This window comes from Pseudorca crassidens, chromosome 7 (assembly GCF_039906515.1).
Source record: "Pseudorca crassidens isolate mPseCra1 chromosome 7, mPseCra1.hap1, whole genome shotgun sequence".
NCBI classification, from domain to species: Eukaryota; Metazoa; Chordata; class Mammalia; order Artiodactyla; family Delphinidae; genus Pseudorca; species Pseudorca crassidens.
Genome location: NC_090302.1, coordinates 49296215 through 49310974, shown reverse-complemented (window position 1 = coordinate 49310974; position 14760 = coordinate 49296215). Strand labels below are relative to the sequence as shown.

At 40.5% G+C, this 14760-nt stretch overlaps 1 protein-coding gene across 6 annotated transcripts in view; it reads left to right on the top strand.

The window, feature by feature from the left end:
* The window catches only part of MAMDC2 (MAM domain containing 2), a 183052-nt gene that overhangs the window by 37924 nt on the left and 130368 nt on the right, over positions 1–14760 (top strand). The window lies entirely within an intron of this gene.

Below are 14760 nucleotides of genomic sequence, written 5' to 3'. Positions count from 1 at the left end.
ACTTGATTAACTATATTCTTTCCCATATTAGGGGAGTTTTCAACTATAATCTCTTCAGATATTTTCTCAGTTCCTTTCTTTTTCTCTTCTTCTTCTGGGACCCCTATAATTCGAATGTTGGTGCATTTAGTGTTGTCCCAGAGGTCTCTGAGACTGTCCTCAATTCTTTTCATTCTTCTTTCTTTATTCGAGCAGATCCTTTTGAACTCACATTTTAAAAGCCCTAATATATCATAGGTTATATATTTTATCTGAAGATTTTCATCTTTGTTGTCAACATGAAATAGTTAATAACCTACCTACAGGTGGTTCTCTACTGAATATTGTGTAATAAAGGAGAAGTGATATTGAAGATGATGTATCTGAAGATGCATAGTATTCACATGAGTTATAATTCATGTTTTTTCTTCTAGTGTCATTGAGATGTAGTTGACATACAGCACTGTATAAATTTAAGGTGTACAGCATAATGTTTTGACTTATATATATCATGAAATGATTACTGCAGTAAGTTTAGTGAACATCCATCATCTCATGTGGATGCAAAATAACAGAAAAAGGAAAAGATATTTTTTCCTTGTGATGAGTACTCTTAGGATTTGCTCTCTTAACAAGTTTCGTATGTAACGTACCGCAGCACTAATTGTATTTATCATGTAGTACGTTATGTCCCTAGTATGTATTTATCTTATAACTGGAAGTGGTACCTTTTGACCACCTTCACCCAATTCCCTTTCCCTCCAAATCCCACCTCTGGTAACTGCAGATCTAATCTCTTTTTCTATGTGTTTGTTTTTTTGAAGTATAAATGACCTACAACACCTTGTGAGTTCCTTTTGTACAACATAGTGATTTGTTATTTTTGTACATTACAAAATGATCACCACAGTAAGTCTAGTTACCATCTGTCACCATACATGGATATTACATTATTATTTCCTCTATTCCCCACACTGTACATTTCATCCCCATGACTCATTTATTTTGTAACTGGAAGCTTGTACCTCTTAATCTCCCTCACCTATTTCACTCATTCCTCCACCCCCCATCCTCCGTGGCAACCACCTGTTTGTTCTATATATCTATAAGTCTCTTTCTGATTTGTTAGGTTTATTCATTTGTTTTGTTTTTTAGATTCCACATATAAGTGAAATCGTATGATATTTGTCTTTGTCTGACTTATTTCACTTAGCATAATATCCTCCAGGTCCATCCATGTTGTCACAAATGGCTATATTTCATTCTTTTTTTATGGCTGAGTAATATTCCATTGTATATATACACCACATCTCCTTTATCTATTCGTCTATTGCTGGGCACTTAGGTTGCTTCCATATCTTGGCCATTAGGCATGCATGATTCATTTTTAATCTTGGGCTTGTGAAGTAGGACTTATTTGCTTTCCATACATGTATGCTCTAAAGAGTATTGAATGTAAAAGGAAACTAGAGTAGCTATAGAGAATAAATCCCAGGTTTTTAGACCACCCTCCATTTAAAGAACACATCAATAATTACCAATGATTTCATGCTCAATTTTGATCCACGTGGGCCTCTTGTCTGTCAAGTATGTCGTTAAGCAACTTTTGAGAGAAGTTGAGGGCAACCTGTTTGTGTAACAGCTGAAAATGGACAGCTTAGTTGTTAATAAAATTTCTCTGTCCCTCAGAATATCCCTCAAGCCTCTTGCCTCTCCACAAACTCAGCTACTCACAATAAAAATTTCTGGGAGATGAAAAGGGTGTGAAATTGTTTATATTTTTAATTAACTCTGTTCATTTGTCATTTTGGTGATCAGGAAGTCATTCATAATTTTGTGACAATATTCTGTCATAAAATAAGTTTTGATACATTAATGGATGATCTCTTGCTGAACGTAATATTAGCCTAGTAGTCTAAGATTTCTTAGAAAATTAATGGGTCTTGGAAAAATAGATAATATTCACCATCATTCTATCCAAATGTGCAGTGAAACATGGTCATGCACAGTAGACACTGCATTTGAGGCTCAGATGATTTAAGAACTTTTCCTTAGAAACACTCAACAAAGGAAAAATCCTGAAGAATAAACTGCAGGGATTCAGAGTTCTGATCTCCTTTCAGTCTTGATCACCAACCACCAGCTGCATTGCAGAATGACTTGCCATCAAGGTACTCTCAGCTGGGAGCTGAGGATGATACCTGGCATATTTTATTTAAATATTTTGAGAATGGACACATCAGTGATCATTTTTTATGTTTATCCTTAGATCTTTTTTCAGAGTTTCTAAAACTCAAAGACCATTTACAAGCATTTACTGAGCACTGGGTGAATGTGTTGGCATTGAACTAGAAGACCCAGTAGATAAATAATGATAATTATTTTATCTAGCATTTATCGGGCAATTCTAATATGCCAAGCACTGTGCTAGATGCCTTGCATGTATAATCTCATTGAATTCTTACAATAACCCAATGAGGAGATACTCATTACAGATGAAGAAACTGGGATTTAGAGGGGTTTTTTTAACATTCCCAAAGTCATGGAACAAGTAATTGATGGAGCCTGGATTTTAACCTACATTTGTCTCCAAAGACTAAGAAAAGAATCATTCTGCTATTTTATCTCTGTTTCCCCATTCTCCCCTAACATGGGGTCTCAAAGGATCTTTGTGATAGAAATATTAATGATAGCTATAATAATAACTAACTTGTAAATACTCATCTATATATTATTCTGTATTTGATGTTATTAACTAATTTAATTCTCCCAACAGCTTAGTGAGTTGAGTTTTATTTTCATCCTCATTTTAGGGTTAAGGGAAGTGAGGCATACAGAGGTAATATAACTTGCAGGTCACAGGGATCCCAGGTGGCAAGGCTGTATTTTGTAACAGGTCTTCTGGTTCCAGTCTGTGTTCTGTGAAGGAAATAGCAATTATAATACTCATTTTTTTCCAGTGCACTTTGATGTGAGAAACTTTTCTACTTAAGTTCTGATGTGAATGACTAAGAGAACCATGAAAGGGCGTTGTTTCTTCCAGATTCTTCCATACACAAGGGTGGTATCACCAAATAAATTCTAATTTGAGGAAATTTTAAATCAATCTTTTCCTTTAGAAATGGCATGGAACCCTGGGGCAACAGAAGAATTCCTGCTTGGTTCCAAGTTCTAAATGAGATTACATTGGGAACTCCTATGAGAGTCTCGCAGTCAAAGCATCCCCACGACTGCCCCGCATTCTCTGGACAAATTCCAGTAGAACTTATGTTCCTTGATAATCTTATGGTCTTGTTTTAGAAATATGTCAAGTATCCTCATGCAAAAAAAAAAAAGAAAGAAAGAAAAATGTAATATCTGTCTGCTTGGGTTATGGAAAAAGACATTAGGCACTCAAATCAGTAGGGATATAAGCAGGAGACACCAAACAAGCAGAAGGACAATGAAAATCCCTCAACCTTGGAGCAAAAGCAACAAATGACCCCTTAGTGAAACTTACATTTTAGCTTAGCTAAAGAAAGACATGCATTTCGGTCTTGAGGTTTTTTTTTTTCTTTTCAATCATGACTATGTATGTATTTGTTTACTTTTGAATGTCTAATTTCTTTCTTTAAAAATTTTATTGATGATGGCTATTCTTACAGCAGAAACTAACACAACATTGTAAAGCAATTATACTCCAATAAGGATGTTAAAAAAATTTTTTACTGAAGTATAGTTGATTTACCATGTGTTAATTTCTTCTGTACAGCAAAGTGACTCGGTTATACATATATATAGATTCTTTTCCATATTCTTTTCCATTATGGTTTGTCACAGGGTATTGAATATAGTTCCCTGTGCTATACAGTAGGACACTGTTGTTTATCCATTCTATATATAATAGTTTGCCTCTGCTAATCCCAAACTGCCATTCCTTCCTTCCCCTCCCTGCCCTTGGCAACCACAAGTCTCTTCTCTATATCTGTGAGTCTGTTTTTCGTAGATATGTTGATTTGTATTGTATTTTAGATTCCACATATAAGTGATATTTGGTCTTGAGTTTTGACTAAAAATATAAACTTATGAGTAGTCAACAGTGAAAACGTAGCCCTAGGCAGTTGATCAGTGAGTTTGCATCTGTCAACAAAATGCAAGGGCCTGGTGGACAATATGCTAAGAGGCTCAGTATTCAACTCTTATATGACTGGTCAGTTATTTCTGTGGAGCTGTAATATATAGTATGGAAAATTACTTGTCAGTGAGATCCTCAGCCATGATATAATAATAATGACCGCTTGTCACTATGTTGCAGATACCATGCCCATATTATTTCTAAACCCTATTATAACCTTGTATGATCTGTGTGGCTATATCCATTTTAAAGATATAGCAACTGAGACCCAGCAAGGTGACTCAGCTTGCCCCAGGTCACACAGCCAGAGCAGGATGGGGTCCAGGTCTGTCTGCTCCAAAGCCTGTGTCTGTTCCACTATCTTGCCATTGGGTGTCTGGCGCTGGATTTGATGCTGAAGGGGCTTCCAAAGAAGGGCAGAACTTAACTTCTGCCCTCTAGTAGTGAATAGGATTCCAACCTCTCAGATGTTGACCATTTTGACAACCTTTTCTCCCAAACCAGACTCTTTACCTCTTTGCCTTTGCCAGGAGCTGTTGGCCTTTGCCATCATCCATCATAAACATCTCTCCCAAACTCCACTCGGGCTGGGGATTGCTTTGTGTCCCCAGCACCTGGCCTCATCATGGTAGGCATTTAAGGAGGGCTTATTGGACTCAATTCAACTCATCTTCCTCCCTCCCTTCCTGTTAAGCTCAGCTTTCATGATCCCCTCCCCTCTTTGTTTCTCCCACTGGCTCTCAGTCCCTTATGACTGGCTCTTCCAAGCCTAAAACTAGTTCTTTCTTCAATCATTCAGGGGACCTAGTGTTTCTATCATAAAACTGCCATCATGTCCCACTTCCCAAAGCCAGCTTTGGTAAAGTTCAAGTGGAGAGAAAACTTTTGCCCACTAGTTCTTTTGGTCCTCAATCCTTGAAGAATAGATTTCTTCATCCTTTCCCCAGGGACGGCGTGATGACTCATAGCTCTGTTAGCTAGAAGAGATGCTTACAAGGCTCAACGGTTCTGTCCCCATGAAGCCTGCCCTCCCACACTTAATACCAATTCACAAGATCCATTTACTGGAGCTCAGGACATGCTTAATTCACTGATAAATGAAATAGGCGAGAATGTTCAGTAGTGCCATTTCCTATCCTAGAACCCTCTTCCCCCAGACCCTCATGTAGCTGTCTCCTTCTCATCATCTCAGCCTGAGCTGAGATGTTACCCTCTTCCTGGGGCACCCCATACCCCAGATATGACCTCCCTCATGGTCACTATCACATCGCCCAATTTTAATTCTCTCTGTAGCACATTAGCTCTGATATTTTTCTTGTTTATTTAATTATGTATTTATTGTCTGCCAACCCTGTTAAACTGTAAGCTTTGCGATAGCAAGGAACCTGTCTCACTTGTGTCACTGTGGATTCTCCCATGCCCAACACAGTGTTTACCACCAGAAAGGTACTCAATAAATATTTGACAAGTGGATGAACAAATCTTAGTCACTGCGGTGCTGCTGCCTTGGAAATGTATGAAGGCCAACACATTATCAGGATCTGCTGAATGAAAAGAAATACCAGGTGAGCCTGGGCATCACAGAGACATTCTGTATAAGTAATGCGTTTCCCTCAAGAATGTGTCTAGGCAGAAGCATCAGATAGAAAAGGTGAATTTTTCAGTTACATTTTGGTCCTGCCATTATGGTGCCACCAACTCTCCCATTGTCTGCCAGTTTGAGCAAGTGTTTTACTAGAGAACAGAGATTTATCACACAGACACAGGATAGTATTTTCTTCCTTTTTTTTTTTTTTTTTTTGCGGTACGTGGGCCTCTCACTGTTGTGGCCTCTCCCATTGCGGAGCACGGGCTCCAGACGCGCAGGCTCAGCGGCTGTGGCTCACGGGCCCAGCCGCTCCGCGGCATGTGGGATCCTCCCGGACCGGGGCACGAACCCGCGTCCCCTGCATCGGCCGGCGGACTCTCAACCACTGTGCCTCCAGGGAAGCCCAGTATTTTCTTCTTTTGACAAATGTAGAAAGCAATTTGTGGAACAAAGAAAGATATAGAACATTTAAAAACTAAATTCTAAGACATTGCCCAGACATGAATTAGAAGGGGCGTGTGTGTGTGTGCGCGTGCCTCTGTGTGTGTGTGTGTGTGTGCGTGTGTGCCTGTGTGTGTGTGTATGTGTGTGTGCCTGTGTGTGAAGAATAAATCCTTAGGTAGTCTGTGGTGTGAGAGTGATTTTTCAGAAAACTGGCTAGTTCCTTGTAGTACAGATTGTGTGCAAATTATTCAAGCAACTGTTGTAATTTTCTTCTCTTCCCCTAAGATCAGCCAAGCTGATACCTGAAATCCATCATGGTAATCAGATTCCAGACCATGTGGAAAACATTCTCCCTTATCACAGATGTTTCTTTTATGATCCCAATAACACAGACCTCCATGTGGAGCCCTTGAAGCAGTTTGAAAAGAAATTCCCAAATAATGGATGTGATTGTCTGGCTGTAGCTCTCATGCATTCTTGTAAAAATGCACACAGCGTGTTGCGTCTCTCCACCCTTCTCTCTCTGGAGGCACGTGATAACCAGTATCACAACCAAGGTCTTAGATCTGTGTTCCCCAGGCGCATTTAGAACCATGACTACTCATCGCTGTCATTTATTTTGGGCCCCTGTGTGCTTCACCTCATTTCATCTCACAATCACCCTCTGAAGTGGGTGACATTCCCTCTAGTTCACAAGTGAGGAAACGGAAGTCTCTAGTGGCTAAGTGGTCTGCCTGACCTCACACAGCTAGAAGTGGCAGAGCTGGGGCAAGAAGGCTTATCATGGTATCTGTCCTGCCACAGCACTCCCAAAGCACTAGCAGTATTATTGAACCTCTCTTAAAGCATTTATCGCTCTTTCATTTTATTGGCCTTATTTAAGAACATATCTTTTCCCTCCTATTATGCTATGATTCTAGAAGTTAGCACCCATGTCTCTTCCTTCTCTTAATCTCCTGTATACCTTACCAAATGCCCTGCACATAATAAATCAGGGCCGGGACTGGGGTGAGGTAAGTGAGGCACTCACCATGGCTGTAAAAGTTCAGGGGACCCCATAAAAACTCAGTCATCAAAATACATAATAATAATATTTATTTATGTTTTTACCTTTTGACCCTCTTTACCCATTTCTCCCATCCCCCATCTCCCACTTTTGGCAATCACCAATCTGTTCTTTATGTCTATGAGCTTGTTTTTTTCCCTTTACATTCTACATATAAGAGCGATCACATGGTATGGTATTTGTCTTTCTCTGTCTGACTTACTTCACTTAGCACAATACCCTTAAGGTCTATTCATGTTGTTGCAAATGGCAAGATTTTGTTCTTTTTTATGGCTGAATAATATTCCATTTTTTGTGTATATATATACCACATCTTCTTTATCCATTAATCCATTGATGGACACTTAGGTTTTTTCCAGATCTTGGCTTTTGTAAAGAGTGCTGCAATGAACATGGGGGTGAATATATCTTTTCAAGTTACTGTCTTCATTTTTCTTTATATAAATACCCAGAAGTGGAATTGCTGGATCATATGGGTCATAGTTCTATTTTTAATTTTTTGAGGAACCTCCATACTGTTTTGTTACATTCCCACCAATAGTGCACAAGCGTTCCCTTTTCTCCACACCCTTGCCAGCACTTGTTATTTGTGGTCTTTTTGGTTATAGCCACTCTGACAGGTGTGAGATGGCATCTCATTGTGGTTTTGATTTGCATTTCCCTGATAACTAATGCCGCTGAGCATCTTTTCATGTACCTGTTAGCCATCTGTATGTCTTCTTTTGAAAAATGTCTATTTTAAAAATGCAAAACTAATGCAAAAATTCCATGATGAAGAAAATATTAAAATTTAAATAAAGACAGACTCCGACCCTGGACTTGGCCTCCCTTGCCTAGTCCCAGCCCTGTAAAAGCACTTAAAATATATTAAATGAATGGACTATAGAATTGGTGTTTGGCTCACGTGAGCTAAATGTGCCATTAATGATCTAGTGAAGTGTTACCATTCAGAACTCATTGATGAATCAGATGGACTAAAGCTCTTGGACTTTCTTGCTGTCAGTCTGTTCATAAAGATGTTGATTCAGCTGTACTGGTCACACTCACCCAAGCCTGGAAGAGCCACCAGAGTCCAGCTTCCCTACCAGTCTGAGCAGCAGTCTACCCAACAGGGGGAGTTTTCTTAGCAATTCTAAATTAAAAACTGCCCTTGGTTGTCTAAGATTCTGAAGTTCCTGGAATTTCTATTTCATTTTGTTATTTTCCCACTTTCCTTATTCTTGTTATTTAAAGAAATCAGAATAGTTATTTTGGAAGAACACACTGTAAGATATATAAATATATGAGTTATATAAATATGTGTGTGTGTGTGTGTGTGTGTGTGTGTGTGTGTGTGTGTGTGTGTGTGTATCGACATCTCTCCCACTGTTCCCATCCCTCCACCAGGGCTCAGTAGATTATAATAAGTTCAGTAAATATTTGTGAATTTACTAATTGGACTGTAAGAGATGGACTGGAGGAAAAAGAATAGTTTAATTTTGAGGATATTAAATTAATATCTGAAGTCACCATTTTACAGCTGGCAAAAAGCTTTATACCAAAAAGGTCAGCAGGCTTAATTTGTTTTCACTTAAGCCTATTTTTTCATGCTGTTTTCATTATTTGTATTAGGAACATTGAAGACTTAGCCAAGTGAGGAATCTGTAAGTGGAATGCAGTTGCTTTGTCATTCACAGTAGCAATTAATAAGACAGAAATCTGGGGTCTAAGTGTCCATTGGGCAGCTTCTCATCTCAGCAAACATGCTCATTACAGAATGAATCACCACTTTCAGGGGGAACTTTAGTCTCTCTTCAGAGACATGTCTCTCTAAGTCATAGAATTAAAATGTTGAAAACAAGCTTCAAGTCCACAAATGGTAAGACCAACTAGAAATGGAAACTTCAGGGAAAAGAGGTGCCCTTGGTGCTGTGCCAGTGAGGGATTGGGTAGAGGCACCTCTGTTCTTTCCCTCAGGTGTAGCTGTCCTATCTGGAGCTTGGGTGTTGTTGCTCTGGGCCTAGACCATTGAAAAGAAGAACAATTGCCATTAGGATAAATCTTTCTATGCTTATGTATAATCTACTTAGACAGGCACAATTTAGAAAGACTTAGCAATTTTCAGAAGACCAGATTATTCATGCATTCAACAAATACCTACTGAAGACCTACGTATGCCCAGTGCTGGGGATTCAGGAGTGAACAAAATAATAGTTCATGTCACATAGAGCATGCATCCTGGCGGGGAGAGCTTGAGATAAATGATGCAACTAACAACAGTACAACATGGCAGAAGGTGTAAGTTTCATGGAGAGAAATGGGACAGGGTAAGTGTGGGCTCAGGTGGGCAGGGAAAGACTCTCTGGAGAGGAAACGTTTGATCTGAGGCTGGAATGCTATGTTGGGGGAAGGCAAGGAGGTCAGTGTAGCTGCTAGTGAGAGAGGGGGCTAGGGAGAGGAGATGAGGCCACACAGGAATCTGGGGGCCAGATCATGTCAGCCTAGTGCAGGCCATGGAGACTTACGACTTTATTCTGAGAGAGATGGAAGCCTCTGGAGGTTTTTAGCAAGTAATGACCTGATATGACTTTTGTTTTATAAAGGTCACTCTGACTTCTAGGTGGAGAAGGGCTAGTGCCTTGACCCTGGATACCCAGAAGCCAGGCATAATCCTGCCCTTGTGGAGTTTATAATTTGGTGGGGAATTTTGGCAATGGGCACATAAACAAAGAAATAAAGTCAGTTCAGGTACATTATGAATAAAATGAAAGAGGGTGATGGGAAATCATGAAGGATGGGACTGCCTGCTACAGTTAATTGTTAGGAGAGCTTCTCTGGTGACGTTGAACTGAGAGCAGAGTGAGGAGAAAGAGCAGCCATGCACCAGGGAGGGAGGGCGAGGAGTATACCAGGTGGATGGTCAGCAGTGCAAAGGCCCTGAGGTAGGAGTGAACTGCGTGTGATGGAGGAACAGAAAGGAGGCCCGTGTGACCAGAGCACAGTGAGCTAAGGAGAGAGGTCGAGAGGTAGGCAGGGCTCGATCTTGGGGAGATATGTTCAGGCAATGGTGAGAAATTTGGATTCTAATCTATAATAATTGAAGTGGACATCCATTGAAGGGATTTAAGTATGAATTCTATTTTAAAAGGGTCACACTTCTGCTTTGTGGAGAATAAATACGCAGTGAGAATGGAAGTTAGGACACCAACCTTTGCAGTAATGTATACAAGAGATAATAGTGGTTTCGATACTGGTAGAGTTTGTAGAGTTGAAGAGTAGGTTTGGGACATATTTTGGAGGTAAGCCAACAGGATTCATTAATGCAGTGGATGTGGGAAGTAAGGAGAATCAAGAATAATCTCTAGGTAATTGACTTGAGCAACTGGATAGATGGTGTGCCATTTACAGAGATGGAGAAGAATGGGAGAGGGACAGATGGGAGAGGGCCAAAGTGAGGAGAGGGAAAATCAAGAGTTCTGATTTGACATGTGACATTTGAGGCCCTTGCTGGAGCTTTAAATGAAGATGTCCAGCAGACAATTCGATATGGGTGTCTGGAGTTCAGAGTAGAGGTCTGATGGTGAGACAAAAATTTGGGAATTATCTGCATGCAACTAGTATTTAATGCCCAGGACTACATGATCAGCTAGCAAAATAATATAGGTAAGAAGAGAGAGAGGGTAGAAGACTAAGCCCTGAGGATGTTCCAAAGTTTAGAGTGGAGACATAGAGAAGGTGCCAACCAGGAGGACTAAGAAGAGGTGGCCAGGTAAGCAGAAGACAAGTCAACACAAGGGGATGCTGTAGAAGCTAAAGGAAGAGAGTGTTTCTAGCGGGAGTATCCAACTGTGTTGAATGCAGCAGAGAAGTGAGATGAAGACAAAGAGAAAATATTGGATTTGGAACAACACTGAAGGTTTCTGGTGATCTTGGCAAGAACAGTTTGAGTAGAATAGAGAAAGCAGTTTTGAGCAGTTTCCCTTTGGCTGGGGGAGCCAAGTTTCATGACCCCTCCTGAAGTCATCTGTAAATTTTTATCTCTTGGAGCACAGAGAAATATACAAATTTCCTTCCACTGTCGAGCAGACTGAAAATGGTTGCATTCTCTGGCGTAGAATTAACCAGTTTTTGTTTTCTTCCGTTTCATTAAAAAACAAACCAGGGTCTGATTTCTTCACTTGTACTTATTGCTTTTTTTGCCTATTAATTTTGAAATTATTGGGATCGTGGAATGGCACAGATGGAGGGGTGTTTGTAATCCCTTTATTTTATGGATGAGGAAACAGAAGCCTGGAAAAGTAGAATGATAGAGGCAGGTTAGAATCCAGGAATCTTTTAACTACTTTATATTTAGGCTTTATGATCCATGTAACTCTCCCCCTCATTCCCAAATGCACCCAGTTGAATCAGATTAGAACAGTGGTCCCAGGTAGCTTGAGATAAAGGCATTCTGCCTCCAAGATTGCTTCTGATCCGAGACTGTACTTGTAAACTGGAATCAGCTTCATTGATTTGGTCATTTTTTAGGATATTACAGAAGATACTGTTGATGAGGGTCTGGAAAACACTCAGTGTCCTGTATCTATGGCATGCACACTCTCATAGTTCTCTACTTGCTCAGATACAGCCCCCTGCAGATTTCCAGGCAGATACCAGTAAACGTTTCACATGGCTGTGCAGTGAAACCTGTTTGACTTACACTTTTTGGGTGGAAGTTGCCCGTGCTCCTAGCCTCAGCAAGCTTAGAGTGTACAAGGGTGAAAACCATACACAGAGCAAACGAGTAATGAATTCAGAGGTCTTTTATCTGACAAGGTGCTCAGGTGGTCCTCGGGACCAGTCATTGGCTGGTATGGCCTTTATACGAGTTTATTATTTAAAGATAGGATCCTTCTCTTTGGTGATACAAGTGGAAAACTCAAGTGGGAGATGCAGCGCTTTTGGATAAATTAAGAAAATCACTTTGTATATGAGGAAGACACCTCTTAGCCTTTCTTTGTGGCTCTAATAGACTGCCTAACTATATGGATCACCAGTATGGTATCACTGTGATGAGAGCTCCTCACCAGAACTTGCATCAGAACCAGATCTCAACCTACCACCATGCACGCCCCACCCAGGGTCTGAGTGTGCTCAGCCATGTGGTCTTATACAAGGCATTTATCCTAAGTCTTATTTTCAACATCTGCAGAAGGAGGAGAATTCCCATAAAGAGTACTGTGAGGCTCATGTGAACTGATTTGAGTGGATGAACATTACAAACTGTAAAGCTTTATACAATTGTGAGCTGTTAAAAGACTTACAAAGAGAATCCAGAGCTGAATTAAGCTTGACAGTTTGACAACTCAAAAGTATAAGACACTATAAAAGTAAGGAAAATATTTATTTTAGTTAAATTGTAAATTAGGCAAAAGGCTGTTTTATGAATATTCAGGGCACATGTGCTACTTTTTAAAAGGCACACTAATGACTCTGAATCTAGCACAGCCTGTATTCCGAGGTACCACCTGGAGCTGGGGACAAGGGAAATAGCATTTATTGTGTGTCTCTTCTGCAGGGGTGTGGGGCTTTGGGCTAGGCAGGATTCAGCAATGATGGAGACAGGGATCTTTCCTGTGAAAGATTATAAGCCAATAGGGAATAGGAGGCAAACATCCAGGTTCCAGGACGGAATGTGGTATGTGTAACAGAAGAGGTACAAAGGTTCACAGAGTCCAAAGAGTGGAGAAGTTTTGTTAGGGAAGGGAAGGCAGCAGAGAAGTTTTCTGAAAGAGGTGAAATTTCTGATGTGCTGTGATGGATGAATAGGATTCTGAAAGTTGGGTAAGGCAAGCCAGGTACACGGCAAAGACACAAAGATAGGTTGCAAAGTTTATGCCAGTATAAGAGTGGTCCAACATGAATGGAGCAAAGGTCAAAATGGGAGAATTATCATAGCTAACACTTATTGAGTGCTTACTGCATGTCAACCTGTCCTAAAGGTATTAAGCATATTTCTTCAGGGATCATCATAGTGACCCTATGGGACAGGTATTATTGATGCCATTGAGTTGATGAGCAAAGTGGGGCACAGGCAGGTTGAGTAAATTGCCCATGGTCACCCTGCTAGTAAGTGACTGAGGCAAGACTTGAACTCAAAACAGTGTTATTCAAAGGTCTAAACTTTAGACCACTGTGCTATGCTGCACTCCCATATTCTAAGAGATGAAAAGCTGAAATGAGACTGAATATCTCCTCTGGGGTTACACTACCACGGAATTATTAGGAGCAGGTACAAGTGTGCTCTTATTTCGGTAGACCAGTGTTCCCCCAAATTGGCACATGGACTACTAACGAGACATTGCCCACCAGTTTTGAAAAGTTTTATATTTATCTTAATATGTATTTAGCATGTCAAAACCTTGATTGTGGAAATTTTTACTTAGAATGCTACTTTTTTTTTTTTTTTTGCGGTACGCGGGACTGTCACTGTTGTGGCCTCTCCCGTTGCGGAGCACAGGCTCTGGACGCGCAGGCTCAGCGTTCGTGGCTCACGGGCCCAGCCGCTCCGCGGCATGTGGGATCTTCCCGGACCGGGGCACGAACCCGTGTCCCCTGTATCGGCAGGCGGACTCTCAACCACTGCGTCACCAGGGAAGGCCTACCCACAGGTATTTTTAATGTGTTTTTCTAATCATAGCACAAGTTTCTTGTGCAGCCTGCTTTCTGGGATGATAGGCTAACATAAGCCTCAGGATCCTCCGTACTTTTGTGAGTCAAATAACCAGGGCTTGTCTTTGTAAACATTTCATAGATACAACATTTCAGAAGCAAATTGTGAATTTACACAGCCTTCTGATAATTAGTTTAGAATAGGATACCTGACAAGTTTGTATAAATCGAATGCTACTTTGTTCCTTAGTGACTAGCACAATGTTTCTTACTGCTGAGATGGGGAACTCTTTGAAGATGATCGAGAATATTTAGCATTCACACTGATCCACACTGGAGTAACCTGGAAGGGAACTGCTTTGCTTTCTGGAACTTCTTGTTCCTAAAGAGTTTCAGGAAAAGTTGGAGAAGAATTTTAGCCAGACGTATATACAATGGAATATTACTCGGCCATAAAAAGAAACGAAATTGAATTATTTGTAGTGAGGTGGATGGACCTAGAGTCTGTCATATAGAGTGAAGTAAGTCAGAAAGAGAAAAATAAATACCATATGCTAACACATATATATGGAATCTTAAAAAAATAATGGTTCTCGTGAACCTAGGGGCAGGCCATGAATAAAGACACAGACGTAGAGAATGGACTTGAAGACACGGGAAGGGGGAAGGGTAAGCTGGGATGCAGTGAGAGAGTGGCACTGACATATAGACACTACCAAATGTAAAATAGATAGCTAGTGGGAAGCAGCCACATAGCACAGGGAGATCAGCTTGGTGCTTTGTGACCACCTAGAGGGGTGGGATAGGGAGGGTGGGAGGGAGACTCAAGAGGGAGGGGATATGGGGCTATACGTATGCATACAGCTGACTCACTTTGTTATACAGCAGAAACTAACACAACATTGTGAAGCAATTATGCTCCAATAAAGATGTTAAATT